Genomic DNA, 27,426 nt, shown 5'->3' on the forward strand with positions numbered 1-27,426 from the left:
TGCTCTGTACAACTCCGCAAAAAGAGGTTGTACAGAGGTGGGCATTGTTCTGTTCAATGAAGTTGCTAGTGATAGGGCAAGAGGTCATGGCCTCAAGTTCTGCCGGGGCAGGTTTAGATTGGATTTTAGGGAGAGTTTCTTCACTGAAAGGGTTGCCAGGCATTGGAACAGGCTGGCCAGGGCAATGGTGGAGTCAGCATCCCTGGATGGATGGAAGAGTTGTTGATATATTTACAGAGGGGTTTCCTGTCATCTTCAATAACTGCAGCCAGGTTGATTTCAAGTTGAGCTTTGGCCCTCCTGGTTTTGTCCCTGCACAGCCTCACAACATCCTTAGAGTCATCCTGAGTGGCCAGCCCCTTTTTCCAAAGGCCATACACTCTCCTTTTTTTCCCTGAGCAGCAGCCAGATCTCTTCATTCAGCCAGGCTGGCCATCTTCCCCACCAGCTCATCTTTGGCACCGGGGGATGGCCTGTTTCTGTGCCCCTAAGACTTCCCTCCTGAAGAATGCCCAGCCTTCCTGGACTCCTTTGCCTTTCAGGACTGCCTCCCAAGCGACTCCGTCAACCAGTCCCCAAAACAGGTCAAAGTTTGCCCGCCGGACGTCCGAGGTGGCAGTTCTGCTGTGGGAAAACAGAACCTGGATTGCAGTTTAACTTCCTCAGAAGGAGCTGTGCAGAGGAGTGTGAGATGAGCAGTGCTTTACTGGGTATTTGGCCTTGCACCTGACAAGCAGGCAAACTTCGGTCCGGTAAGCCCAACTCGCTGGCGGGAAGGAATGCATCGCTGTCCTTGTCTGCACACCTTCAAACCCCTGATGGCTCCCTGGCTGGACTGGGCACCACTTGTGGAGCACAGCGAAGGCTCCACCGTCAGAGGTCGTGCAACAAAGGCTGGATCTAAGCCTGTGTGGCTTCATCTGGTGACTGGCATGCCAAGTGAGCCCTGGTCATAAAGGAATCTGGAATTTACATGCAAAGCAGGCACTGGGAATCTCCCTTACGTTTTTCCTGTTTAATAAACATTATTGGTTTGCTGAGAGCCAATCAACACACTAGTTATGGCCCAAGTCCCACCAGGTCAAAAGGTAATAAATTAGTTCTTGAACCCCTTGTTCAGCACAAGAAGAGCACCCCCCCTGGGACAGGTCAACGGGCCTGACCCTCTCTTCTTCCCCACAGGTAGAGACATGACTTCCACCTTCGGGATCGGGGTGAAAGCATCCCCAGGTGTCTTGTGTCTTGCAGATCTCTATTATTCTTGCTGCAATACTGACACCTACTAACAGCGCTGCTGTAGGCAGAGCATTTACCAACGGCCATCTCAAACTTGTTACACGTGTCGCCATCACAAATCACCTTACATTTCTATCTAACAGCTGCTTTGTGTTTGCCACTTTGCTGAGTCCATTCTCACAGCAGTCCTCACTTGAGGACAGTGGGACAGGCTGTAGAGTCCCTACACGAACATTTGTCTCAAAACAGCTGCCCTGACAAAACGGACACTGTGCTCGGCTGGGAGCCTCATTCAATAACCACCTGGACCCTGTTCTCACAAGGAAAGACCCTCCTTTGGTATCCACCCCGACAAACTGGGCCCTGGTCTCGCAAGAAGAGCCCCTCCTTCGGTGGTCATCCCGATAAGCTGGACACTGTCCTTGCAAAGGGAGCCCCTCCTCTGGTGGCCACCCTGATAAGCAGGACACTGGTCTTATTTAAGAAGGAGCAGCGGGATGCTAGCGGCACCCTGTGGAGGCAGAGTGCCGTATTGTGCAAGCCCAAACAGAGAGCGCATGCAGAACTAAGGATCGTTGCTTGGTCAACCCAGCCGGGAGGCCTAAGCAACCACCTGGTTCCCCATGTCCCACAGACTCATTTCTAGAACACTCTGAAATTCCACACTGGGTCTGCGCAAGATACGTCAAGCCCCCAAAAAAAGGTTGGCCCAGGTAGCATAAAAGACGCTTGGGGCGTGCCTGCCATCCAAGGACCACAGCCTCCTACCAAGATCAGCACTGGAACCAAGTGAGTGATATCTTTTCTATCCCTCTTTATCTCTCTCTCCTGGTTCTTTCCTTCTCTCTCTCTCTGTTTCTAACCTCATCTTGGCACGTAAGGGTAACATAGTCTCCAAGTTTGTTGAAGTTTTATAGCCCCTTGCTTTGACAAGTTTTGCTAATTGTAACCTGTTGCCTTGGTAACTTTGTTAAGCTTTGTTAGTTGTAGCCTGTTGTTTTACAATTTCCTTAAGTTTTGCTAAGTTCAAATCCATTGCTTTGAAAGTACCTTTTTGCTAAGTTCTTCTATTTGCAACCCATTGCTTTTGAGAGTATGGTGTGGTGTGTTTTTGACAAGCTGTATAATCTTACTCTTACAGGCAGCTGCCAGCACACAGCTTTCCAACTAGCATCACAGAACCCTCCCCACCTGCCCAGAAGAAACACCCCCATCAATTTCACATGCCAGCCAACAAGTGTTTTTAATTCCAGCTCTGGCTTTTCTGCCTGTTGGCCAGGGGACGGGCAGGCAGTTGGCAGCATCCCCTTCTCCTTGGCATGACCCCCATCATCCCCATCAATGCTTTGGCTTCTTTCTCTCAGGTGCTGAATTCCTCCTCCTCCTTTTCCAAGCAGAGTCTGTGAAATCCACAGATGTGCTGTGGAGATCACGGCCCAGGCCCCGATGCTGGGAGCTGCTCCGCACCCTTTTCTTTGCCTGGGTTTGCTCCTGAGCAGCGCGGGCTGGCGGAGCCCTCCGGGAGCTGCTGTTGGAGGGCCCTGCAGCTGCCTCATCCCTGGGAGCAGCGTCAGGAAGAGGATGATCATGCCTCGTATTCCTCCCTGCTGAGCTGTTGTGGTCCACGGGGTTCACTAACCTGCTGTGGCGATCACTGCCCCGCTGTGGGGATCTGCTCCGGGCCTGCTCCCTGACACTGCTCCTCTGCCACTGGAAAGAAGGGCCAAATCCGTGCCACCCCTTGCTGCTGTCTCTGGGCCTGTGGTGCCACCCATGGTGAGGCGGGTAGATGTGGACCAGGCAGACACGTTCCCTTATGCACCAAGAGCAGTCCGTCCTGCTCCACCAGAAAGGGGAGGAAGGGACAAGGTGACTGCCCTGCTGGGATTGCTGGACAGTACTGGCTGGTACAATGTAAGTGACATGCTGGATTTGCCGGCCAGTAGCCGCTGGTGCCAGGGGTGTGCCATGCTGGGATTGCTGGGCAGGGATGGCTCGTGCAAAAGTGGAGTGGGCACGTGGTGGTCCCAGGGAGACAGAAACCATTTGTTCAGGTTGCAGACTGGAGCGCATGGATATCTGGCCAGTGCTGCCTGGTCCAAAGAAGCTGCCCTGCTGGGATTGCTGGACAGTACTGGCTGGTACAATGTAAGTGTCATGCTGGATTTGCCGGCCAGTAGCGGCTGGTGCCAGGGGTGTGCCATGCTGGGATTGCTGGCCAGGGATGGCTGGTAAAATGTAAGTGTCGTGCTGGATTTGCTGGCCAGTAGCGGCTGGTGCCAGGGGTGTGCCATGCTGGGATTGCTGGCCAGGGATGGCTTGTGCAATGTAAGTGCCATGCTGGATTTGCTGGCCAGTAGCAGCTGGTGCCAGGGGTGTGCCATGCTGGGATTGCTGGCCAGTAGCCGCTGGTGCCAGAGGTGTGCCATGCTGGGATTGCTGGGCAGGGATGGCTCGTGCAAAAGTGGAGTGCGCACGTGGTGGTCCCAGGGAGAGAGAAACCATTTGTTCAGGTTGCAGACTGGAGCGCATGGATATCTGGCCAGTGCTGCCTGGTCCAAAGTCAATGCCATGCAGGAATTGCTGTCCAGTGCTGGCTGCTGGAAATGGTGTGCCATGCTGGGATTGCTGGCCAGTACTGGGTGGAGCAAAGACACTGTCAGAAAGGGATTGCAGGCCAGTAGTGGCTGGTGAGAAAGTGCACTGGGAACAAGGTGGTCCCGCAGAGAAAGACGATGATTGTAAAGGTTTCAGATACTGAGAGAGCCCAAGTCCCTGGCCAGTGCTGCCTGGTCCAATGCCACTGCCAGGAAGGGATTGCTGGGCAATAGTGGCTGGTGGAAACGGTGTGCCCTGCTGGGATTGCTGGCCAGTACTGGGTGGAGCAAAGACACTGTCAGAAAGGGATTGCAGGCCAGTAGTGGCTGGTGAGAAAGTGCACTGGGAAGAAGATGGTCCCGCAGAGAAAGACGATGATTGTAAAGGTTTCAGATACTGAGAGAGCCCAAGTCCCTGGCCAGTGCTGCCTGGTCCAATGCCACTGCCAGGAAGGGATTGCTGGGCAATAGTGGCTGGTGGAAACGGTGTGCCCTGCTGGGATTGCTGGCCAGTACTGGGTGGAGCAAAGACACTGTCAGAAAGGGATTGCAGGCCAGTAGTGGCTGGTGAGAAAGTGCACTGGGAAGAAGATGGTCCCGCAGAGAAAGACGATGATTGTAGAAGTTTCAGATACTGAGAGAGCCCAAGTCCCTGGATAGTGTTGCCTGGTCCAATGCCACTGCCAGGAAGGGATTGCTGGGCAATAGTGGCTGGTGGAAACGGTGTGCCCTGCTGGGATTGCTGGCCAGTACTGGGTGGAGCAAAGACACTGTCAGAAAGGGATTGCAGGCCAGTAGTGGCTGGTGAGAAAGTGCACTGGGAAGAAGATGGTCCCGCAGAGAAAGACGATGATTGTAAAAGTTTCAGATACTGAGAGAGCCCAAGTCCCTGGATAGTGTTGCCTGGTCCAATGCCACTGCCAGGAAGGGATTGCTGGGCAATAGTGGCTGGTGGAAACGGTGTGCCAGGAAGGGATTGCTGGCCAGTACTGGCTGCTGCAGAAGTGCAGTGGGCACAAGATGGTCCCAGGGAAAAAGAAGATGTTTGTAAAGGTTGCAGATAATAAGAGAGCCCGAGACCCTGGCCAGTGCTGCCTGGTCCAATGTCACTGCCAGGAAGGGATTGCTGGCCAGTGCTGACTGGCACCAAGGGTGTGCCATGCTGGGGTTCCTGGGCAATAATGGCTGGTGCCAAGGGTGTGACATGCTGGGGTTGCTGGGCAATAGTGGCTGGTGCCAAGGCTGTGCCATGCTGGGGTTGCTGGGCAATAATGGCTGGTGCCAAGGGTGTGCCATGCTGGGGCTGCTGGGCAATAATGGCTGGTGCCAAGGCTGTGCCATGCTGGGGTTGCTGGGCAATAATGGCTGGTGCCAAGGGTGTGCCATGCTGGGGTTCCTGGGCAATAGTGGCTGGTGCCAAGGCTGTGCCATGCTGGGGTTCCTGGGCAATAATGGCTGGTGCTAAGGGTGTGCCATGCTGGGCTTGCTGGGCAATAGTGGCTGGTGCCAAGGCTGTGCCATGCTGGGGTTGCTGGGCAATAATGGCTGGTGCCAAGGGTGTGCCATGCTGGGGCTGCTGGGCAATAATGGCTGGTGCCAAGGCTGTGCCATGCTGGGGTTGCTGGGCAATAATGGCTGGTGCCAAGGGTGTGCCATGCTGGGGTTCCTGGGCAATAGTGGCTGGTGCCAAGGCTGTGCCATGCTGGGGTTCCTGGGCAATAATGGCTGGTGCTAAGGGTGTGCCATGCTGGGCTTGCTGGGCAATAGTGGCTGGTGCCAAGGCTGTGCCATGCTGGGGTTGCTGGGTAATAATGGCTGGTGCCAAGGCTGTGCCATGCTGGGGCTGCTGGGCAATAATGGCTGGTGCCAAGGCTGTGCCATGCTGGGGTTCCTGGGCAATAATGGCTGGTGCCAAGGCTGTGCCATGCTGGGGTTGCTGGGCCATAATGGCTGGTGCCAAGGCTGTGCCATGCTGGGGTTCCTGGGCAATAATGGCTGGTGCAGAAGTGCAGTGGGCACAAGATGGTCCCAGGGAAAAAGAAGATGTTTGTAAAGGTAGCAGATCATAAGAGAGCCCGAGTCCCTGGCCAGTTCTGACTGGTCCAAAGTCACGGCCAGGAAGGAATTGCTGGGCAATAGTGCCTAATGGAAATGGTGTGCCTTGCTGGGGTTGCTGGCCAGTACTGGCTCGTGCAAAAGTGGAGTGGGCACATGGTGGTCCCAGGGAGAAAGAAGACCTTTCTAGAGAGTGCAGACCAGAGTACTGGGACAGCTGGCCTGTGCTGGCGGATTTTAAAGAGCTGCCATCTTGGAAATTTTGGCCAGTGGTGGCTGGTGCAAAGTCGCTGCCAGGCTGGATTTGCTGCCCAGTAATGGCTGGTGCCAAGGCTGTGCCCTGCTGGTATTGTTGGGCAATACTGGCTGGTGCCAAGGGTGTGCCCTGCTGGTATTGTTGGGCAATACTGGCTGGTGCCAAGGCTGTGCCCTGCTGGTATTGTTGGGCAACACTGGCTGGTGCCAATCGTGTGCCCTGCTGGTACTGCTGGCCAGTAGTGGCTGGTGCCAAGGGTGTTCCCTGCTGGTATTGCTGGCCGGTAGTGGCTGGTGCCAAGAGGGTGCCACGCTGGGATTGTTGGGCAACACTGGCTGGTGCCAATCGTGTGCCCTGCTGGTATTGCTGGCCAGTAGTGGCTGGTGCCAAGGGCGTTCCCTGCTGGTACCGCTGGCCAGTACTGGCTGGTGCCAAGGGTGTGCCATGCTGGGATCGCTGGCCAGTGCTGGTTCGTGCAAAATTGGTTTGGTCAGATGGTGGTCCCAGGGGGGTAAAATCCTTTGATAGGGCTTGCTTATCAGTGTACCTGGAGAGAAAGAGAGCAATCCTGTGTAGGGCTGTTCTTGCAGCCCCCTCAGGGCTTCAGTCACTTCCTTGGAGCGGTATCAATGACAGAGAAAAGATAGAAGCAAGGCTACAAATAGCATATTCCATTGGGGTCTTCCCACCAGGTCTGTCCCTGTTGGTGGAGCACGACCTCCTCTTGATACCCTTTGTAGCCTCCTAAGTAGAAGTTGGCAGCCGGGCAGCAGCCTAAAGCCCAGCCAGGAAAGATAAGGACTGACGTGGAGCAGTTGGGGTTTGACAGCGCTGAATAACATGGACAGGAATTGCCTCCTCTGACAGAAAGAGGAACGTGCACTGGGGTGGGAAGAAAGAGAGCAGAACTGGGAAGAGGAAACGTATTCTGAACACATCTTAACACTGGTTATTACCTGAGATAAAACAGTAAATAGGCTTCCTGGTTGAGAACTGTGTTGAGGTCAGAATGCGTCACAGACGAGTCGTCCATCTTATACCACCTAAAATTTCGGGCCTGCAAAAGAGGCATCGATACGGGGAGGTGAACAGCGTGGCTTCTCCACAAAAACACAGGTAGAAAACTACAGAACCAAGAGCACGCCAAGACAAATGCAATCCAGCCCCAGGTCCAGAGACCTTCTCCCCCAAAGCCTTGGCTGCCAGGAACAGTGTCAGGAAAGCTTGTCTTCCCCAGGGCACACTGTTCCCTTGTCAGGAAGGAAGCTGCTCTTTACCCTGATGTAGCAGTAGTAGTGTCCCGAGTGACAGGTGTCACCGCTGTGCACCAGGACGGCATACAAGTTGTAACTGAGTGGTTCTTCTGTTGCCTGGGACATGTATGGCCCAAGATCCAAGAACTCAGGATACTGCACGACCTATGGAGAGACCAAGAGGGCTCACAACCTATCCTTGGAATGCCTCATAACACAGCCTTCCAAGGGCAGGGCCCAGACGTGTAGAAAAACATCTCTGGGGCAGATGAACACTTGCTTTTCCCTAAAGCTCCATCCATGCCAGGGTTTGGGTGGCAGGAAACTGCTCTCAGCCAAAGCAGCTCTGTCGGAGCAGAGTCAGTGCTTGTCCTCCCACGGGAAATCTCTCCTCAGAAGGGAACAGGAAGCACTCACCGGGAGCAAGCCGCGAGAAAGCGTCCTGCTTTGGGAAACCTCCTGCTCCCGGCAGGGAAGGCTGCACTCCAGCTGCCTACGTACCTTGGTGATCTTCATGCCGGTGGAATCTTCAAACCTCTTCAGACACAGCGTGAGAACCTCCGGTGCCCAATGGATGGTTGAAGTCTTGGTGGCGGCAGCCATCTGGCCACAGCTGGAAACCAAGTACAGAGCCAAGTGCTGAGATCAGCCCTTGAAATGCCCCCTTCTCTTGCCCCAAGAAGGCCAGACAAACTTTCACCTCCCCCCCGTCTTTATGCTACTTTCAGACTCATCAGCTGCCAGAAGGCTGCACAAAAGTGAAGCTGTGCCTCATCACTGGGCTCTTGCCCTCCGTGAAAGGCCAACTGATGCTCTCAAACATGCAAAACCTTACGGCAGGATCTAGTATCTAAGACATGCTTAGGAATCATCTTACAGGCGACATCTGAAGCCGCTTCCGGCATCTAGCTGCTCAGGCTTCACAAAGTTCTCTAGCGCTTCAGTGACAGATGCGGCTGCCTGGAGAAGGGAGAAAGCAGAGCACAGAGCTGAGGGAAGTGCTCTCACCCAACCACTTCCCAGGAGCTGACAAGAAGACCCAGGTGGCTGAGGCTGAGGAGACCCCACTGTCAACCCACAAGCAGTGCCCAGCAAGAGGCAGAAAGAGCGCATTCTGCTGCACACTTCCCTCCTTTCCCAGGGATTCCCGAGGCTGTCAAGAGCTCCCTCCCTGTGGCACCGCCCAGTTCAGCTCCCGGTGGTGTGCAGGGTCACCAATAATGAAGACAACCCAACTCATCAGCCTGGGAGCCAGACGGGTGTGGAGGGGGGCAAAGGGAAGAAGGAGGAGAGTATGTCAAGGGTGCAGAGGGGACAATGCGTGTTTGTCCAGCTTAAAGCCAGCACCTGCAGGGAGATCACTGCCATGGGCTCTGCCGCAGGACGCAGGCCATGCCACTTCCCACCCACCAGCAAGCTCTCTTGTGTTCCCAGGGTACGTTTTTCAGCCAGCTGCCTTGATGCTGGAAAGCTACAGGGGCCTCGGGACATGTGGAAACGCAAGTAGAAACCCTCTTACCTTTATGTCCAGAAAGACATCCAGGAAGGGCTCAAAGCGCTCAGAAGCCCTTCTGCAGCTCAGGCACATGACTGGAAAGCAAATGGGGAAGCTCAGTGACAGGGGAAGTCGAGCGACTGCGCCGGCCCCGCTCCTCACGCCTCTGATGCCCGTCACCCAACCAGCTGTTTCTCACAGGCAGACCGAAGGGCACAGACAGTTCCAAGGAGAGCAAGAGTTGTGGAAAAGTACCTCTGGATCGCAGAAAGCTCCCAAATATCTGGTGGATGATGTTTGGTTGAAAAGAGATGTCCAAGCTGGAAATAAATGGGAAGGCAGAGAGTTACCTCCTCCAGGAGTTCTGCTTTCTCTGAAAACCCTGGGCCCAGGTTTTCCTTTTTGGGGAGAGCCCACTGAGAGTCCAAAGGGCTGGGGCACATGGGAGAGAGGTCATTTGCTTGTGCTTACTTGCCGGTCTCAGGCAGACAAGCCATCTGCATGGCTTCAAGAATGCACCGTAAGAACTCGTGGGCATCTTCCTGATGGCCAACCTTAAAACGCTCCTGTCCTATGACTAAGAGAGAAGAAGTGAGTAGTTCTCTCCTACAAGAGGGGAAGAAAACATGTCAAAGCACCTGCAACAACTTACAGTCGAGAACGCTGAGGATGTCCAAAGGCATGATGGAAGTGGCTCCAGGACGCAGCACACTGTCAACGTGCTTTTGCATTTGGCACATCACGCAGGAGGATGGCAGAAGACCTGAAGAGGGAGGAAGGGAGGCTTCCCAGGTTAGCAAAACAGCCACAGCGATGGGAAGCCTAGTGGAGATCTGGAAGTTGTAACAACAGACTCCACTCCTCTTCTCCCAGGGGGCCAATGTCCCAACAAGCCCAGCACTCTAGTGCACAGAAAACTTTCTCCAGAGGGGTGCTGAACTGACAGCAGTTTTCTCTGCAATGAGCAAAGAGGGCTGAACTTGCAGGAATGGAGACCCAGGCGCCGGGCTAGAAAGAGGTAGGTGCCTTTCTGGAGATGAGCTACGCTCAGATGCGCCAAGCAGCTTCTAGGCTTGAGTGTTCAAAGAACACCAGCCTGGGCCATGGGCTGACAAAGAAGGGCTGCTCTTCTCCTACGTCCCGTTGCACATGCTGGGAATCCCTGGGAAGCGCCCAACAGGTTTGCAAGCAGATGTTCATACAGGTACTCACAGGATTGGCTGTGCTCCCGAGAGAGCAGGTAGATGGTGAGAGGGGCTGTGTAGGTCAGGCACTGCAGCACTGCGTTGAGGAAGCAGGTGTTGCCTAAGTTCTGGAGTCCTGCTCCAACGTCTGGTCTTTCCTGCCAGCCCGTGCTTCCTTGTGGAGCCATTCCTGCGGCAATGACTGCAGGGAAATGACATTGGGAAAGAGAGGAGACCATATGCTTGCCTAAAAGCATCTTTTAAAAGCCCAGTTCTTCCTCTGCAGGAGCATCCAGGGCAACCGGCTTGAACCTCCAAGCCAGAAATGCCAGGGGAAGCCTGACACTGCCACTGGAATGGACTGGTCCTGAAGCACTTTTGGAAACTAGGCCGCTTGTTCCCCTGCTTGCTTTGCCCCAAGTCCAACAAACCCACACTCAGACTTGTGTGCCTCTGGCTAGCTTCCTTTTCCCCTAGGGCCTGGAACTGGCTTATCAGGCCAAGCCTTCCCGTTTCCTGGTGGTCACCGGAGGAAAACAAGCCAGCACCGAGCACAGAAGGTAGCCCTACTGACGGCAGATCTTCCTACGAGCAATGCCATCTTTCAAAGTCTCGTCCATAGTGGCAGAGAAGTGACACAGCCCATTTTCCTGCATCTCATCCAAGCCCCCTGGGTAAGTCTGACTGCTGTCAGGCATGCCCCTGGATTCCCTCTGGGTTGTCAGCACATCAACACCTGGGGCTGCAGCCCCAGCCCTTGCCTCTGGCACTCACTAAGCCCAGACCTGCTGAGGAAGCCGCTGCTCACAGGAGTCGTTCCGCACTGTGGCTGTTGCTGCTCTCAGGAAAAGAGGGGAAATCTCTGGATGACCAAGATGACCAAGGCTGTCAGGACGTGCTCCAGAAAGAGAAGGTCAGCGCCAATCCCGTTGCCTGATTGCACAGGAAGGATTGTAGCTCAATGAAATGATAAGAAAATGCCCCAGCCAAAAGGCACAGGTTCAGCATTTGCCACCAGGAGTGTCCCTGTGGGGCTGGCACCTGCTGCAGAGCTGCAGGCCTGAGGGCACACAAGTAGCCAGGGAAGGAGCCGACGTATCCCAAAGGTGAGCTCAGCCCAAGTGGTTGTCAGTGGGGCCCACACTGGGGCCACTGGGGCTCTTATACCCCGGCCACGTGACATCACAGGTGCCACGCCTGTGCCACATCACTGCCCCTTTGTGACGTCACAGGGTTGCGTGGCAACATGTCCCCTCACTGTAAAGTCAGGGGGTTCCGTGGCAACTGTCTCCTCACAGCCTGGTCACCTCCTGCCCCCACTGGGCTTCCCCAGGTGCTGCTGATGAGGGGCTGTTCATCCCCTGGCAGAGCTCCCACCTCTTCCAGGAGCTGCACAGCCGGACAAATGAAAACCTGCCCAGGGCTCTGGATTTGGGCTGAAAACAGTGTTGATAATCCAGAGTAGTGTCAGATTCCAACAGAGCAGCACTGCAAAACCTGCAGACGAGAAGCCGCCACGGGGACTCGCAGGGTCTGCATGTGGGAGGTGATGGACAGCCCAGCTTGCCTTTTCCTCCTGTGGTGAGCTAGTTTCTTGGCTTGAGCCTGCTAGCACACGATCTTGCACGGGATTGTAATGAACTTGGTAGCTTGTCTCCGCGTGTATGGATTGGACTTTGCACGCCCGGTGTTTTTTGGGACAACATTGCTGAAAAGATCCAGACAGTTTGGGCTTGCAGCAGGGACTGGTTGATTGAGCACACAGCTCACCAAATCAAAAGATTCCAAACTGTGGTGCGTTAAGGCACAGACTCCAGGGTGAGAAGCAATGGAATTGTTTATTTTGGGAAAATGCTCCCTCATAAACTTTTACAGGGGGAACTGAGAACAAGCAAGCGGAGTGCAGAGTGTAAACAGCACTCACACCTGCCCCTTGGCACATACACGGTCCTTGGGTTCCCAGGATGCAGCCAATCACACACCGAGCACATGACAAGCGGTGTCCTGATTTATGTCAACACTCACAGCGCTGCTCACAGCAAGCCATGGCCCTTAGCTGCTCTCATATTGGTTTTATCTACTTCTTTACAGAGAGAGGAGGCCCCTTTTCTTTTCCCATGGCTCTTCTCCACACCAAACAGCGGGATTTTGGACACTTCTCTGATGCTAGAACTAGTGCAGCAGGGTGCAGGAATGCTGCTCACCTAGGGCTGCTCTGCTCACCTGTGTAGGGAGAAAAACCATAGAATCCAGTCCAGAGGTTTCACTGGCAATTATTTGAGGCCCTTTTATTGACTCCTGCTCATTTTTGTCAAAACATGCCTCCCAAAGGTGGGAAGATCCAATAGAGGGGGATAACCTCATGGGTCGAGAGCAAGGCAGTGAGGCAAAGCTGTGTGCACAAGCAAAGCCGAACAAGGAGCTTATTCTCCACTTCTGGCAAGCAGATGTCCAGGCACCCCCTGGGACCTGGCTCCATCACACACAGTGGTGCTCCACCCCCAAGAGATTCGCTGCTCCCTGCAGAGCCAGCCTCACACCTCCCCACGCTCCTACGCAGCCCCCCTGGCCCCACAGGCTCTCCCCACAGCCTTGGGGCCAGCAGCTTGGCCTCCCACCATGTCCTCCACCCATGGCTTCTCCCCACGCCTGGGCAGAGACCCCCCTGAGCCAACCCCACCTGGCCTGGGTGGGTGGGAAGAAAGCTGCGCGTGTCCCCCTGTACCAGGTGTGCAAAGCCCAGCAGCTGCAGGCGGGCTGAGCGAGGGGCGTCTGGCTGCCCTGCTGGGCTCCTGCATGGCCACCTCCCTGGGCAGGGCAGGGCAGGTCCGTGTGGGGACTCTTCCCCGAGGCTGCAAGGGACTCCAGGGACACGAAAGCAGCGTCAGCTTTGCTGCTGGTCGCGGGAAGCCCCTCCGGGCAAGCTGAGCCCCGCTGGGCGCTGAGCAGAGCTGCCCATCCCGGGATGCTTTCATAGCTCGCTACTTTGTACTCTAAAACCTGCGATTGGTGCTGCGCCCTCTGCTTGGAGCCATCCTCCAACCAGAGCCCCAGAGCTCGCTGCAGTCTGAGGGCGGAACAGCGACCATGTTGCGGTTTTCCCGCCACAGGGTTCCCGGCTGGAGTCCTGCTCCCCGTTGCGGAAGGCAAGTTGTTTAGTCCCTGGGGAGGGGGAAGGCAGGGAGCACGAGGAGCAGGCATTTTGAGCAGCTTAGGGCAGTGCTCCGCGAGGCATCACTTGCTCCAGAGCGGGGACCCTCACAAGGGGTGGCAGCCCCTGAGCTGGGGGCTGCGTCTGCAGGGCTGGAGCAGCAGGAGCTGGCAAGGGCCTGAGGCCGAGGAGCCCGAGCTGTGGGCAGGAGAGCAGGGAAAGGCAGCAGAGACAGTGGAGCTGCAGGGGAGGCTGTTCCTGCCTGGGACAGCTGGGCTTTCCCCGTCCTGCTGCTCTGCTCTCCCCTTGCCACGGCCGCCACGCTGGGCATGGGGCTGCTGAGAGATGTCCCTGCACGGGGCAGAGCAGCTGGCAGCACGCAGGGCACACAGCCCCACACCCTCTGGTCCCTGGGGGTGCAGGGGGGCAGGTCCTGCCAGAGCTGAGCCTGCAGCAGTGCCCGGCCCTGCACCAGCTCTGGCCTGAGGGGTTCGGCCCCATCTGCCTCCCTGGGGCCCTGCTGCTGGTGCTGCCGCCCTCCCTCTCTCCCTCAGGTCTGCAGCTGAGCACCCTGAGCTACATCCAGGACGATTTACTGTTGGGAAAGCCAAGGTGACTCTTCCTTCCTCATCACCTTTTCCTTTGTATGTCCAGAAATACGTCTCCAGAGACCTCCTCCTGTGACTCCCCAGGGACTGAGGTGAGGCTGGCCAGCCCGCGGCTCCCCGTGGCATTCCTTCTGCCTTTCCTGCAGGTGGACCAAGGTGAGTTGGCTGACCTGTAGTTTCTGGGTTGTCTGTCCGACATTTTGGTGCAATATTTGTCTGTTCCTGGCTGTTGGGACCTCATCTCCACGACCTTTGAGGATGGAAGCGAGCAGCCTTGCAAGGGAATCTGTCTGTTCCCTCCGCACTCTTGGGTGCAAACTGACTAGTCTCAGCACTCACCTAGAAGGAGTCCTTGCCTGGCCTGAGTTCTCACCGTCATCCCTGACCCAGCTCTCAGGAATTTCACTGTGGTTGCTCAAAGAGCGGGGGGCTTGTTGTTAGTAGGAGTCCCTCTAGGCCGAGGGTGTGAATTTCAGTATGCTGAATGACTCTTTAATATATTAGTGGCTCCTTAACATATTAATGACGTGATTTCAGTTACTCAATGTGTTTTGCCCGAGTGCTCAAGGCTGTAAGCAAGACAAGCTGTGAGCAGTGCTCCTTTCCATCACTTCCATCTGTCGTGCAGGTGTCCTGCAGGCCTGTCTCACGGCTGGGCTGGTGGGGAGTGTTTCTGATTGGAGTCTGATTTTTTCTAATTCTTACTGTTTCACTGTTACCTTGTTTTTATTCTGAGTGTCCGTTATCTTCTGTGTAACCTTTTTCCCAGATGTGATTCTTCCCCCGAATTTTACTTACTTAAATTAATAACTGACAACAATTCCCCCCTTCAAGACTTAAAAATATATATATGTAAGCTTTTAATCATCTAAGTCCCACTCTTATTTTCCTTCTTGGGCATATTTTCGCAGTAGTATTTTAGCAGGTTCTGTTCATGCAAAGGTTGCTCCAGGAGATGCTGGAAGGAACAGAGGCATCATTGAAAGTTCCTGTTCTGCAGCTGGCACCAATCAGTGTGTCATCAGTCTCCCTTTTATATGTTGGTGAGAAAGGGCCTTTGTACATGAGAAAAGAGATGGTCAGTGCACTCTTGAAAGGTGTAAGAATGATCCAGGAGTCTATTTTCAGTGGCTTAAATCTGGTTTCCCCATCGCAGCCAGCCTTGAATGGGTATTCCTTCACTGTGCTTACTCTTACCTAAATGCTGCTCTGTACAAGATGTCTGGCTGCTTGCATTTTCCCCTCTCTTGGTGACAAACCATTTGCTGAGTAGCTTCTGTTATCACACGTTCATGAGCCCTGTCAGCCTGCCCCTGCAGAGTCACAGGCAGCTAGCTAAAAGTTCTCATGCTATTCTAACTTTTTCCAGATAAAATTTTCTGAGTACATAAGCAAGTTGATGAGTGCATAATGTGTCATTGAGAGAGAACTGATTGTATCGGACAGCTTGGAAAAGTCTCTTAGCAAAACAAAATGAAGAGAGGAGATGCATTTTGGGTTGGAATTTGCAACATTCCAAGTTGAAACTTGGATCAACCTTTTGCTTTTAGCTAGTATCTTTTTTGAGTCATGATCTTTATGTCATTTTAAATCCAAGCTGTCCTCCCACATTAGCTGGTAACACAGAAATCACAAAAGGTCAGTTTCACGCTATAAACATGTCCTTTTCTTAAACACAAGCCATGCAGACTCATAGCTGGAGGATCAGATTGTTTCATAGAATACTGCAAAAACGACTGATCATGCTGATTCATTGTAAATAACTCCAATGGTAAAGGTTCTACACACAAAACATAGCATACTTCATAGAAAATATCATCTACCAAAAGGAGCATTGGGGCAAATTTTCAAAGGCTCATTAGCTAAGGCAACTCTCCTGTTTGTTTCCACTTTGTGCCTTTGAAAATATCCCCAAGGTGCAGGTATTTTTCCTTCTCCAGCAGAGCTGTATTAGGTTAATAATTGCCTTGCAAGAGGCAAGTTAAGGTGGGCATTGATGCAAATCAGCTGTCTGTAAATGCTCTTTAAAAACATTATGTACTTTGACTAGTATAGTTAGGTTATTCTCCATGCATCACACACCTAGAAATACTACACAGGGAAGAATTTTGAGCTCAGATTATTCTTTGCTGGCACAAGCACTGTATAAAGCCTGATTAATAGTGGCTCTATACAGTCTTATGCTTCTTGCCTCTAGTGCTGGTATCAGCATGTAAATTTGGCAGGGAGGGACATCAGATGGATTTGTAATGGTCTCTGAAGGGTCTTTGGCTCCATCAGCCAGTGAATGGATTTCACACAGCATATGCAGCATTTCCATTTCTTACGGCTATAATGGAATAACAGTTTAATTTAACAACCAACCCAAGTATGATTCAACACAAGGACATACTACATTTCATTTTAGTGAAGCATGCCACAGCTCAAGGGGCGTGTCAGAGCTAACAAAAATAAAATCTCACTCTACCTTTTACTCCACAGAGAAGCTTGCCAAGTATCAAAATCCTTCCATGGAAATTCTGGTTGTGAGTATATACTCGGGCCTATCACCTATCTTACTGATGACTTGTAAGGCTTTGTTTTGGCTAAATGTTTTATTTTTAAAACTCATAGTTTAAAGGGCGAGATTCTTGCATGCTGACTTCACACAGTGCTGCTACGCTCAGTCAGGAGAGCTGAGGCTAATACATTCCTTGGTGGAAGTGTACAGACCCCATAAAAAAACCCCTCAGCTTTGGGACAAGGTCCTCCAGGTGAGCTGGAACTGCTGCCTTGGAGCCCAGAGGTCTTGAGACCTTGTAGTGTCTCGAGACATTCTCCTCTCGGGTGCATCCTTAAAATTTGGAAAATATTTGTGAACATTCTCATGACAAAAGAGAAAATTATACTGTATTATAATTGTTGGCCACTAAATGGAACTTTGAATTATTATATTTCAATTCATGATGCTTTGTAGTAGTATGGATAAGTGGGATGAGGTGCTATATGTGGATGCTTTTTGATTTTGTATGGAAGGCCAGAGATTCAAAAGAAGTGTGGTGTTAAGGAGGATTATATTTTGTATGCAGGATCAAGAACTAGTAAGAAAGGTTGTTGTGAAGTTCGTGAAAGGGGATGAAGATGTAGATGTGCAGTTGTTGGTGCCCTCAGCTACCCCTGAAAATGCAGCACCTGCATACAAGGGGAGTGAAGGGGGGACAAGGGGGTGATTGGAGGAGGCGGATTGTGGCCCGGCTGTCAGGAGAATGAGGGGACAGCGTCCTGCTGTTAAGGCCCCCTTGAGACAAGCCGTCCGAGCTAATCTGGAGCGGATGTACAGGCTACTCAAAACAATCATGATGACACGTGGGGGGATATCCAAGCACTTTTAGAGACCCTCCTCACTAGTGAGGAAAACTGAAATATCCACAAGATTACATGGATTAGCTTATGCCCAGGGAGAATGTGGACTGGGATCCTAACTCCAGGAGGGACCTGGACAGGCTTGAATGGTGTCAGACCTTAGTCTCACGTGGGGTTCAGCATGGAACTTGTAAACAGAAAAACCTGTCAAAATTGAATGGGGTTGGATAGGGGTCTGGTGAGGAACCCTCGATCTTTTATGAGAGGCTGTGCAAGACTGCTAGAAAGTGAACTGATTGGGATCCAGAGGAGGAAACAGGACGATTTTCAACATGCTGTTTGTAGGACAGTCAGCTTCAGATATCAGAAAGATACTGCAGAAAGTGGATGGGGTGGGAGGAAAGGTGATCAGGCCCAGTCTGCATGGGCAGTTTACAAAAGGCAGGTCCTGCCTGACTAACCTGATCTCCTTCTACAACAAGGTGATCCACCAGGTAGATGAGGGAAGAGCTGTGGACATTGTCTATCTGGACTTGAGTAAAACCTTTGACACTGTCTCCCACAGCATTCTCCTTCAGAAACTTGCGGTGATGAGCTTGGATAAACAGACTTTGCACTGGATAGAAAACTGGCTGGATGGCCAGGCCCAAAAAGTGGTAGTTAACGGAGCCAAATCTGGTTGGTGTCTGGTCACAAGGGGTGTTCCCCGTAGATCAGTATGGGGGCCTGTTCTCTTTAATGTCTTCTTTATCAATGATCTGGATGAGGGGATTGAGTGCACCCTCAGTAAGTTTGCAGATGACACCAAGCTAGGTGGGTGTGTTGATCTGCTAGAGGGTAGGGAAGCTCTACAGCAGGACCTAGCCAGATTAGATCAGTGGGCCAAGGTTAACTGTATGGGGTTCAACAAGGCAAGTGCTGGGTCCTACACTTGGGTCATAGCAACCCCATGGTAAACTACAGACTTGGCAATGTGTGGTTGAAAAGCTGCAGGGTGGAAAAGGACCTGGGGGTATTGATCAATAATCAACTAGATATGAGCCAGCAGTGGGCACAGGTGGCTGAGAAGGCCAATGGCATCCTGGCTTGTATCAGGAAGGCTGTGGCCAGAGGAATAGGGAGCTGATCATCCCTCTGTACTTGGCACTGGTGAGGCCACACTTGGAGTATCGTGTTCAGTTCTGGGCCCCTCACTATAAGGACAGAGAAGTGCTGGAGCATGTTCAAAAAAGGGCAGCGAGGCTTGTGAAGGGCCTAGAGCACAAGTTCTATGAGGAGCGGCTGAGGGCGCTGGGGCTGTTCAGTCTGCAGAAGAGGAGGCTGTGGAGAGACCTCACTGCTCTTTACAACTACCGGAAAGGAGGCTGGAGCGATGAAGGGAACAGCCTCTTCTCCCTGCTGATGTGTGATAGGACCCAAGGGTCCCTGGTGCAAGCTGCACCAGGGGAGGTTTAGGATAGATATTAGGAAGCATTTCTTCACTGAAAGGGTTGTCAAGCATTAGAATAGTTTCCCCAGGGCAGTGGTGGAGTCACCATCTCTGGAGGCATTTAAATGGCACATGGACCTGGTGCTTAGGGACATGGTTTAGTGGCGAGCTCGTGGTGTTAGGTCTAAGGTTGGACTAGATGATCTTGGGCCTCTTCCAGCCACAGACATTCTGTGATTCTGTGTGAATGCTGATCTTGCACTTGATGGAACTAGTGTATAAGGTGTGCAGTAGCTGAGATGAGAAAGAGAAAAAAAGAAAAACTAACCCAAATGATATTGCAGGCACTGCTATTACCTGCCACTAGAACTGAAAGTAATTGTGAGAGGCGGGGGGGAGCAGAGGTCAGGGCAGCGTGAGACATGTAAGATCATTGTCTATGGGGGATCACAGAAATTGAGCCCTGTTAGGGCTAAATCAGTGTGCAGCTTGCCGGGAGGAGGGGCACTGGAAAAATGAGTGCCCAAAACAGGAGCAAGAAAGATAGGGAATGGGAAAATTTGGAATCATAGAATCATAGAATCATAGAATCATAGGGGTTGGAAGGGACTTCGAAAGATCATCTAGTCCAACCCCCCTGCCAGAGCAGGGTCACCTAAAGTACATCACACAGGAAGGCGTCCAGGCGGGTTTTGAATGTCTCCAGTGAAGGAGACTCCACAACCTCTCTGGGCAGCCTGTTCCAGTCCTCTGTCACTCTCACAGTAAAAAAAAAAAAATTCTGATATCCACTTTAAACCTCCTATGCTCCAGTCTGTATCCATTACTCCTTGTCCTATCACTGGTCATCACTGAACAAAGCTTAACTCCATCTTCTTGACACTCACCCTTTACGTATTTGTAAATGTTGATGAGGTCACCCCTCAGTCTCCTTTTCTCCAAACTAAAGAGACCCAGCTCTCTCAGCCTTTCCTCATAAGGGAGACGTTCCACTCCCTTAATCATCTTTGTGGCTCTGCACTGGACTCTTTCCAGCAGTTCCCTGTCCTTCTTGAACTGAGGGGCCCAGAACTGGACACAATACTCCAGATGCGGCCTCACCAATGCAGAATAGAGGGGGAGGAGAACCTCTCTTGACCTACTAACCACACCCTTTCTAATGCACCCCAGGATGCCATTGGCCTTCTTAGCCACAAGGGCACATTGCTGGCTCATGGTCATCCTCCTGTCTACCAGGACCCCCAGATCCCTTTCTCCTACACTGCTCTCCAGCAGGTCAGCCCCCAACCTGTACTGGTACATTATGTTTTTCTTTCCCAAATGCAAAACTCTACACTTGCCCTTGTTGAACTTCATCAGGTTTTTCGCCGCCCAAGTCTCCAGCCTGTCTAGGTCTCTCTGAATGGCAGCACAGCCTTCTGGTGTGTCAGCCACTCCTCCCAGCTTGGTGTCATCAGCAAACTTGCTGAGGGTACATTCTGTACCCTCATCCAGGTCGTTGATGAAGATGTTGAACACCGGTCCCAGTACTGACCCCTGAGGGACTCCACTAGTCACAGGCTTCCAACTAGATTCTGCCCCATTGACTACAACTCTCTGACTTCTTCCTTTCAACCACCTCACTGCCTGATCATCAAACCCATACTTGATCAACTTATCTACAAGGATGCTGTGGGAGACGGTGTCAAATGCTTTACTGAAATCAAGATAGACCACATCCACCGCTCTACCATCATCTATCCACCTAGTCATTTCCTCATAGAAGGCTATGAGGTTAGTCAAACATGACTTACCCTTGGTAAAACCATGTTGACTGCTCTTGATGACCCCCATGTCCTTGATATGTCTAGAGATAGTGCCAAGGACAAGTTGTTCCATCACCTTTCCAGGTATGGAGGTGAGGCTGACCGGTCTATACTTACCCGGGTCCTCCTTCTTGCCCTTCTTGTAGACTGGAGTGACATTTGCCATCCTCCAGTCCTCAGGCACCTCTCCTGTTACCCATGACTTACCGAAGATGATGGAGAGTGGCCTAGCAATGACCTCCGCCAGCTCCCGCAGCACCCTTGGATGCATTTCATCCGGACCCATCGATTTATGGATGTCCAGATTACTCAACTGATCCCTAACCCAATCCTCATCTACCTGGGCAAACTCCTCCTTTATCTTGACTTCTACTGGGGCTATATGAAACTGGGGCTCATGGGGAAAGCCTGCAGGAGTAAAGACAGAGGCAAAGAAGGCATTCAGCACCTCTGCCTTCTTTAAATCCTCTGTCACCAGGGCACCCACCTCATTCAGCAGTGGGCCTATATTGCCTCTGGTATTAGTTTTGTTGGCTATGTATTTGAAAAAGCCCTTTCTATTGTCCTTAACCCGACTTGCAAGGTTAAGTTCCAAGGAGGCCTTAGCTTTCCTAGTTGCCTCCCTTCATTCTCTGACAACAGTCCTATATTCCTCCCAAGTGACCAGCCCCTCCTTCCACGATCTATAGATTTTCCTTTTCCACTTGAGTTTGCCCAGCAGTTCCTTTTTTAACCATGCTGTTCTCCTAGCTCCCTTACTTGATTTTCTACCCATTGGGACACACTGATCCTGTGCTTGCAAGAAGTGGTCCTTGAATGTTGACCAGCTATCTTGAGCCCCTTTACCTTCTAGCACTCTGTCCCATGGGACCTCCCTTAACAATTGATTGAGGAGGCCGAAGTTTGCTCTGTGGAAGTCCAGGGTTCTGGTCCTGCTGGGTATTCTGTTCCTCCCACACAGGATCCTGAACTCCACCATCTCGTGGTCACTGCAGCCAAGGCTGCCATTGACCACCACTGCTTCAACAAGGCCCTTCTTGTTGGTGAGCACAAGACCCAGCAGCGCTCCTCTTCTAGTTGGCTTGTCCACCATTTGCATTAAGAAGTTGTCATCAATGCACTGGAGGAACCTCCTAGACTGTGAAAGGCTGGCTGTATAAGTCTTCCAGCAGATATTGGGGTAGTTAAAATCTCCCATGAGGACCAAGGACTGTAATTGTGAGGCTGCTTTCAGCTGCCTGTAGAAAGCCTCATCAACTTCCTCATCTTGATCAGGAGGTCTGTAGTAGACCCTCACAACTGTATCACCCATACCGCCCTGCCCTTTAATTCTTACCCACAGACTTTCAACTTGCCCCTCATCAGCCCCTGCACAAAACTCGATACATTCTAGCTGCTCTCTCACATGAAGAGCAACTCCACCACCTCGCTTCACCAACCGATCTTTCCTTAAAAGCACACAGCCATCCATGGCCACATTCCAGTCGTGTGAGCTGTCCCACCATGTCTTAGTTATTGCTACCAGATCATAACCCTTAGACCGCACACAGACCTCTAACTCTTCCTGTTTATTCCCCATGCTGCGTGCATTGGTGTACAGGCATTTCAGGAAGCAAGCAGAGCACACTGGTGGGACCAAATCCTCCTTAGACCACCTTCCTTCAGGCCCTGGTATGTTCCTCTTGGGCTTGTCCCTAACAGACCCAGTTTTCTCCCCTTCCCCCTTCACATCTAGTTTAAAGCTCTCTCAATAAGCCCTGCTAAGTCCTGCCCCAAAAGCCTTTTCCCCCTCTGTGACACGTGCATCCCACCTGCCACCATCAGGCCAGGTGTCTCATATAGCAGCCCATGATCAAAAAAACCAAAGCCCTGCCTTTGGCACCAGTCTCGTAGCCATTCACTGATCAGTAAACTCTTCCTGTTTATCTCTCCACCCATTCTTGCAGGAGGGATGGAGGCAAACACTACTTGCGCTCCAGACCCCCTAACTAGCCGTCCCAGGGCCCTGAAGTCTCTCTTCATTGCCCTTACATTTCTTGTAATAATTTCGTCACTGCCAACCTGAAAAATCAGCAGTGGGTAGTAATCAGAGGGATTTACCATACTAGAGAGTTTCCTTTTAACATCTCTAATGTGAGCCCCAGGGAGGCAGCAGACCTCCCTGTGGGATGGGTCTGCTCGACAGATGGGCCCTTCTGTTCCCCTCAGAAGGGAGTCACCCACCACAATTACCCTCCTTTCCTTCTTAGTTGAAGAAGTCCTAAGGCGTGGAGCTGAGCAACAAGTCCTAGGTGGTTCACTAGACAAGTCTGTCACTCCAACTTCATTTTCCTGTCCCTGAAGTTCCAAGGCCTCATACGTATTCTTCAAGGGCAATTCGGAGGGTGGAGGGAGTTGGGAGGGTTTTTGCTTGCCTCTCCGAGGACGGACCTCCCTCCATTCCTCCATGTCCCTAAAGTTCTCTCCTTCTGTCTGAGGACAGGAGGGGAGGGGATCCGTCACTTCTTCTAGCACCTCTTCCTTCTGCCCTTGCCTCAGGGTTTGGCTCCACCAATCTATTTTGCTCTCACATTCTCTGATGATTCTTAGTCTTTCAACCTCCTCCGTCAGTTTAACCACCTGCCTGAGGAGATCATTGATTTGCTCACACCGCACACACGCGGTGCCACCGGCTCCCTCTGGTACCAGTGCCAGGCTCAGACACTCGCTGCAGCCAGAGACCTGCACAGCTGCGTGCGTGCTCGGAACCTCTGTCTGAGTTCCCACATCCTTTTCAAGTACGGTTTTAGGGCGTGTTGTCACCATGCTTGAGAGAGCTACCGGTGTCTTCTTCTCCCTGCCTCCACTCGCGCCGCTCTCCGCGTGCCCTCGCGCTCCCCGCCCTCGCGCCACTCCCTGCTCCTGCCGCTGCCGCTCTCTGCTCTGCGCTGCCGCGTGCTCTGAGGGAGCTGCCGAGATGGCCGCTGTTAAACCTTGCCGCCATTCTCAGCCACGCCCCCCACCACGTCAGCCTTCCTGTTCCTCTCAGGATTCCCGCTCAGACTCGGGTCTCCTCGCTCTGCTCCGGCTTCGCCATCTCCAGGAAGCCCGTCCCCTTCTCTAATCCTCAGTAATTAAAGGAGCGGCTCTCACCGCTGACGGTGGCGCCGCCGCTCTCCGCTCTGCGCTGCCGCGTGCTGCTGCGAATTTGATGGTGGTGGAAGAATGTGACTCAGACTGAAGGGGGACCACAGGAAATTACTAATATTCTCTCAGCTGATCCTCTAGTTCCAATTAAGCCAGGGGGTGAAGCTATAGATTTTTTATTAGATGCTGGAGCCACACATTCAGTAGCTACCTTTCAGGGTTGTAAGGGACCTCTAAGTCCAATTACAATATCCACTGCTGAGGCAACTGGAAAGCAAGTTTTAAGGCCGTTCCTGAAACCAATGGAGTGCACAATTGGAAATAAGAAATTAACTCATGAATTTCTCTGTATGCCAGAATGTCCCCTGCCTCTATTAGGACATAATTTGTTGTGCAAATTGAATGCTCAATGAACCTCTTCTGAGAACTCTGTGCAGTTACACATTCCGCAGGAGATGGCATGAAAGGCACAGATTTGCCTGCTACCAGAGGCAATCTCCAACTGAGGAACCTGAACATGACATTCCAGACACAGTGATAAATGAAGTGATTCCTCTGACATGTGTTTCCAAAGAACCAGTTTTGGATTGATGGAGACTTTCTTCTGCATCCCTGTGGATGAGGCAAGGTGAACCATTGTAGCATTTGAATGGGAAAATCTGACAACCTGGAAGAAAACACAGCTGTGTTGGATGGTGTTTCCAGAAGGATTCAAGAGCAGCCCCACCCTGTTTGGTAAGGTACTAGCAAAGGAACTGGAGCAGGCAAGGCAATAACCAACACATCACGCTCTTGCAGTACACTGATGACACACTGATTGGTGCCAGTTGCAGAACAGGAACTTTCACAAGGTGGCTGTTTGACTACTAACAAACAAGTCTGTGCCAGCAGACCTGATTTAAAAAATGAACCACTGAGTAATTCAAACACAGACTTATTAAAAGATAACAGCCACAGGACAATTAAATGTAAAACCACCCCCGTACACAGAAAAGGAGAATCAATGGGTGGAGCCAGGAAAATACTCCAAGGATTCTTAAGAAGGCAGGTGGGTTAGCCCAAACCAGCAAGTTATTCCCACCTGCAAAACTATGGAAACCCATGGTAAGAGATTACCTGAGGAAACCCACATGGGCACAGATGCATTGGGAAACAATGTTAAAAGATCTGCCGTTGGGCCAAAAATGCAGATTAGAGTGAACGTCATAGTGAAAAGATGCGAAATTCCAAACAACCCTGAGATACAAAGAAAACCCCCAGGAGGAAATGTAAAAAGAGGAATCACTCCAGGGGAATACTGCCAAATGGATTCTTCTGAGTTACCAAAATGTAACTGGTACAAGTATTTGCTTGTTTTGGTAGACACCTTCACAGGATGGCCAGTGGCTTTTCGTTGCTGCACCAGTCAGGCCCGGGAAGTTACTGAAATCTTTTTGAAAGAGGTTAATTCCTAGGTTTGGAATTCCTGAGGGCCTGTCTTCTGATAATGGACCCCACTTTGTTGCAGAAGTGGTCCAAGGAGTGTCCAAGTCGCTACAGTTCAAATGGAACTTGTACACTCCATGGAATCCACAGTCTAGTTGGAAGGTAGAGAATGAATCAGATCATTCAACGACAAATTGCTAAATTATGCCGGGAAACTCACCTGAAATGGACTGATGTTTTACCTATGGCCTTACTGAGAATTAGAATCACTCCAAGAACCAAGGAAGGAGTGAGCCCATTTCAGATTCTCTATGGTAAACCTTATCCAGTGAACAGCACTGTAACAAGTGAACAGCTGCATATGAAAGGGGAGGGATTGTTGAACGATTATTTACTGCCTTTGTCTTGGGTTTTGTCATCCCTTCGCAGGTACCTGAACCAGAGAACTCCTCTGCATTTGCACTCATCTGTGCGTCGCTGCCAACTGGGAGACACAGCCTACATCTGGACCTCGAAGGATGAGCCACTGAAGGAGAAGTGGAAGGGGCCCTGTGCTGCTCTGCTGACCACATACACTGTAGTGAAGCTGGGTGGGATCAATTCCTGGATCCATCACACCCGAGGGAATGATGCCCCTCCCAAGGGGCAGGGGACATGGACACCTACAAGAGGACTTGTGTTAAAATTCTCTAGAAATCAATTTTAATTAATGACTTATGCTTGGGAATTGGGGAATACTTATTTAGAGCTCAGTTGCCCTCAGGGACTATCAGTATTATTCTGTGTGGTAACTGTATTACCCCTAGTAGTTTTACCTTGCTTGCATTTAAAAAAATTAAAAACAGAGGTCATGCTCATCTGGAAGAGTATGGGTATGTTGAACTTAACAATATTAACATAATACTAATGACTGATTTGGGAACATATGCTGTGGACACATCTCACATACCTTGTGACAAGGGCATTCACAGGAGCTTGGCCCAGGAGACAACTAGAAGAAATAACAAATCCAGCTGCTGGATTTGCATTAACTTCCCTGAACATTCAGAGAAAGGGGCACCTATGATTGATGGCTCTGTTCCTTCCAGCATCTCCTGGAGCAACCTTTGCATGAACAGAACCTGCTAAAATACTACTGCGAAAATATGCCCAAGAAGGAAAATAAGAGTGGGACTTAGATGATTAAAAGCTTACATATATATATTTTTAAGTCTTGAAGGGGGGAATTGTTGTCAGTTATTAATTTAAGTAAGTAAAATTCGGGGGAAGAATCACATCTGGGAAAAAGGTTACACAGAAGATAACGGACACTCAGAATAAAAACAAGGTAACAGTGAAACAGTAAGAATTAGAAAAAATCAGACTCCAATCAGAAACACTCCCCACCAGCCCAGCCGTGAGACAGGCCTGCAGGACACCTGCACGACAGATGGAAGTGATGGAAAGGAGCACTGCTCACAGCTTGTCTTGCTTACAGCCTTGAGCACTCGGGCAAAACACATTGAGTAACTGAAATCACGTCATTAATATGTTAAGGAGCCACTAATATATTAAAGAGTCATTCAGCATACTGAAATTCACACCCTCGGCCTAGAGGGACTCCTACTAACAACAAGCCCCCCGCTCTTTGAGCAACCACAGTGAAATTCCTGAGAGCTGGGTCAGGGATGACGGTGAGAACTCAGGCCAGGCAAGGACTCCTTCTAGGTGAGTGCTGAGACTAGTCAGTTTGCACCCAAGAGTGCGGAGGGAACAGACAGATTCCCTTGCAAGGCTGCTCGCTTCCATCCTCAAAGGTCGTGGAGATGAGGTCCCAACAGCCAGGAACAGACAAATATTGCACCAAAATGTCGGACAGACAACCCAGAAACTACAGGTCAGCCAACTCACCTTGGTCCACCTGCAGGAAAGGCAGAAGGAATGCCACGGGGAGCCGCGGGCTGGCCAGCCTCACCTCAGTCCCTGGGGAGTCACAGGAGGAGGTCTCTGGAGACGTATTTCTGGACATACAAAGGAAAAGGTGATGAGGAAGGAAGAGTCACCTTGGCTTTCCCAACAGTAAATCGTCCTGGATGTAGCTCAGGGTGCTCAGCTGCAGACCTGAGGGAGAGAGGGAGGGCGGCAGCACCAGCAGCAGGGCCCCAGGGAGGCAGATGGGGCCGAACCCCTCAGGCCAGAGCTGGTGCAGGGCCGGGCACTGCTGCAGGCTCAGCTCTGGCAGGACCTGCCCCCCTGCACCCCCAGGGACCAGAGGGTGTGGGGCTGTGTGCCCTGCGTGCTGCCAGCTGCTCTGCCCCGTGCAGGGACATCTCTCAGCAGCCCCATGCCCAGCGTGGCGGCCGTGGCAAGGGGAGAGCAGAGCAGCAGGACGGGGAAAGCCCAGCTGTCCCAGGCAGGAACAGCCTCCCCTGCAGCTCCACTGTCTCTGCTGCCTTTCCCTGCTCTCCTGCCCACAGCTCGGGCT

The 27,426-nt window shown here is 51.8% G+C and overlaps 1 long non-coding RNA gene across 1 annotated transcript; it reads left to right on the top strand.

The window, feature by feature from the left end:
• Positions 1 to 1,960: 1,960 nt before the first annotated feature.
• LOC127395614 (uncharacterized) lies at positions 1,961 to 25,919 on the top strand. The gene is made up of 3 exons (XR_007891830.1): positions 1,961 to 2,025; positions 13,882 to 13,991; positions 25,392 to 25,919. It is a non-coding gene; the product is annotated as an uncharacterized LOC127395614 (long non-coding RNA).
• The last annotated feature ends 1,507 nt before the right edge of the window (positions 25,920 to 27,426 follow it).

Source organism: Apus apus, chromosome Z (genome assembly GCF_020740795.1).
Source record: "Apus apus isolate bApuApu2 chromosome Z, bApuApu2.pri.cur, whole genome shotgun sequence".
Taxonomy (NCBI): Eukaryota; Metazoa; Chordata; class Aves; order Apodiformes; family Apodidae; genus Apus; species Apus apus.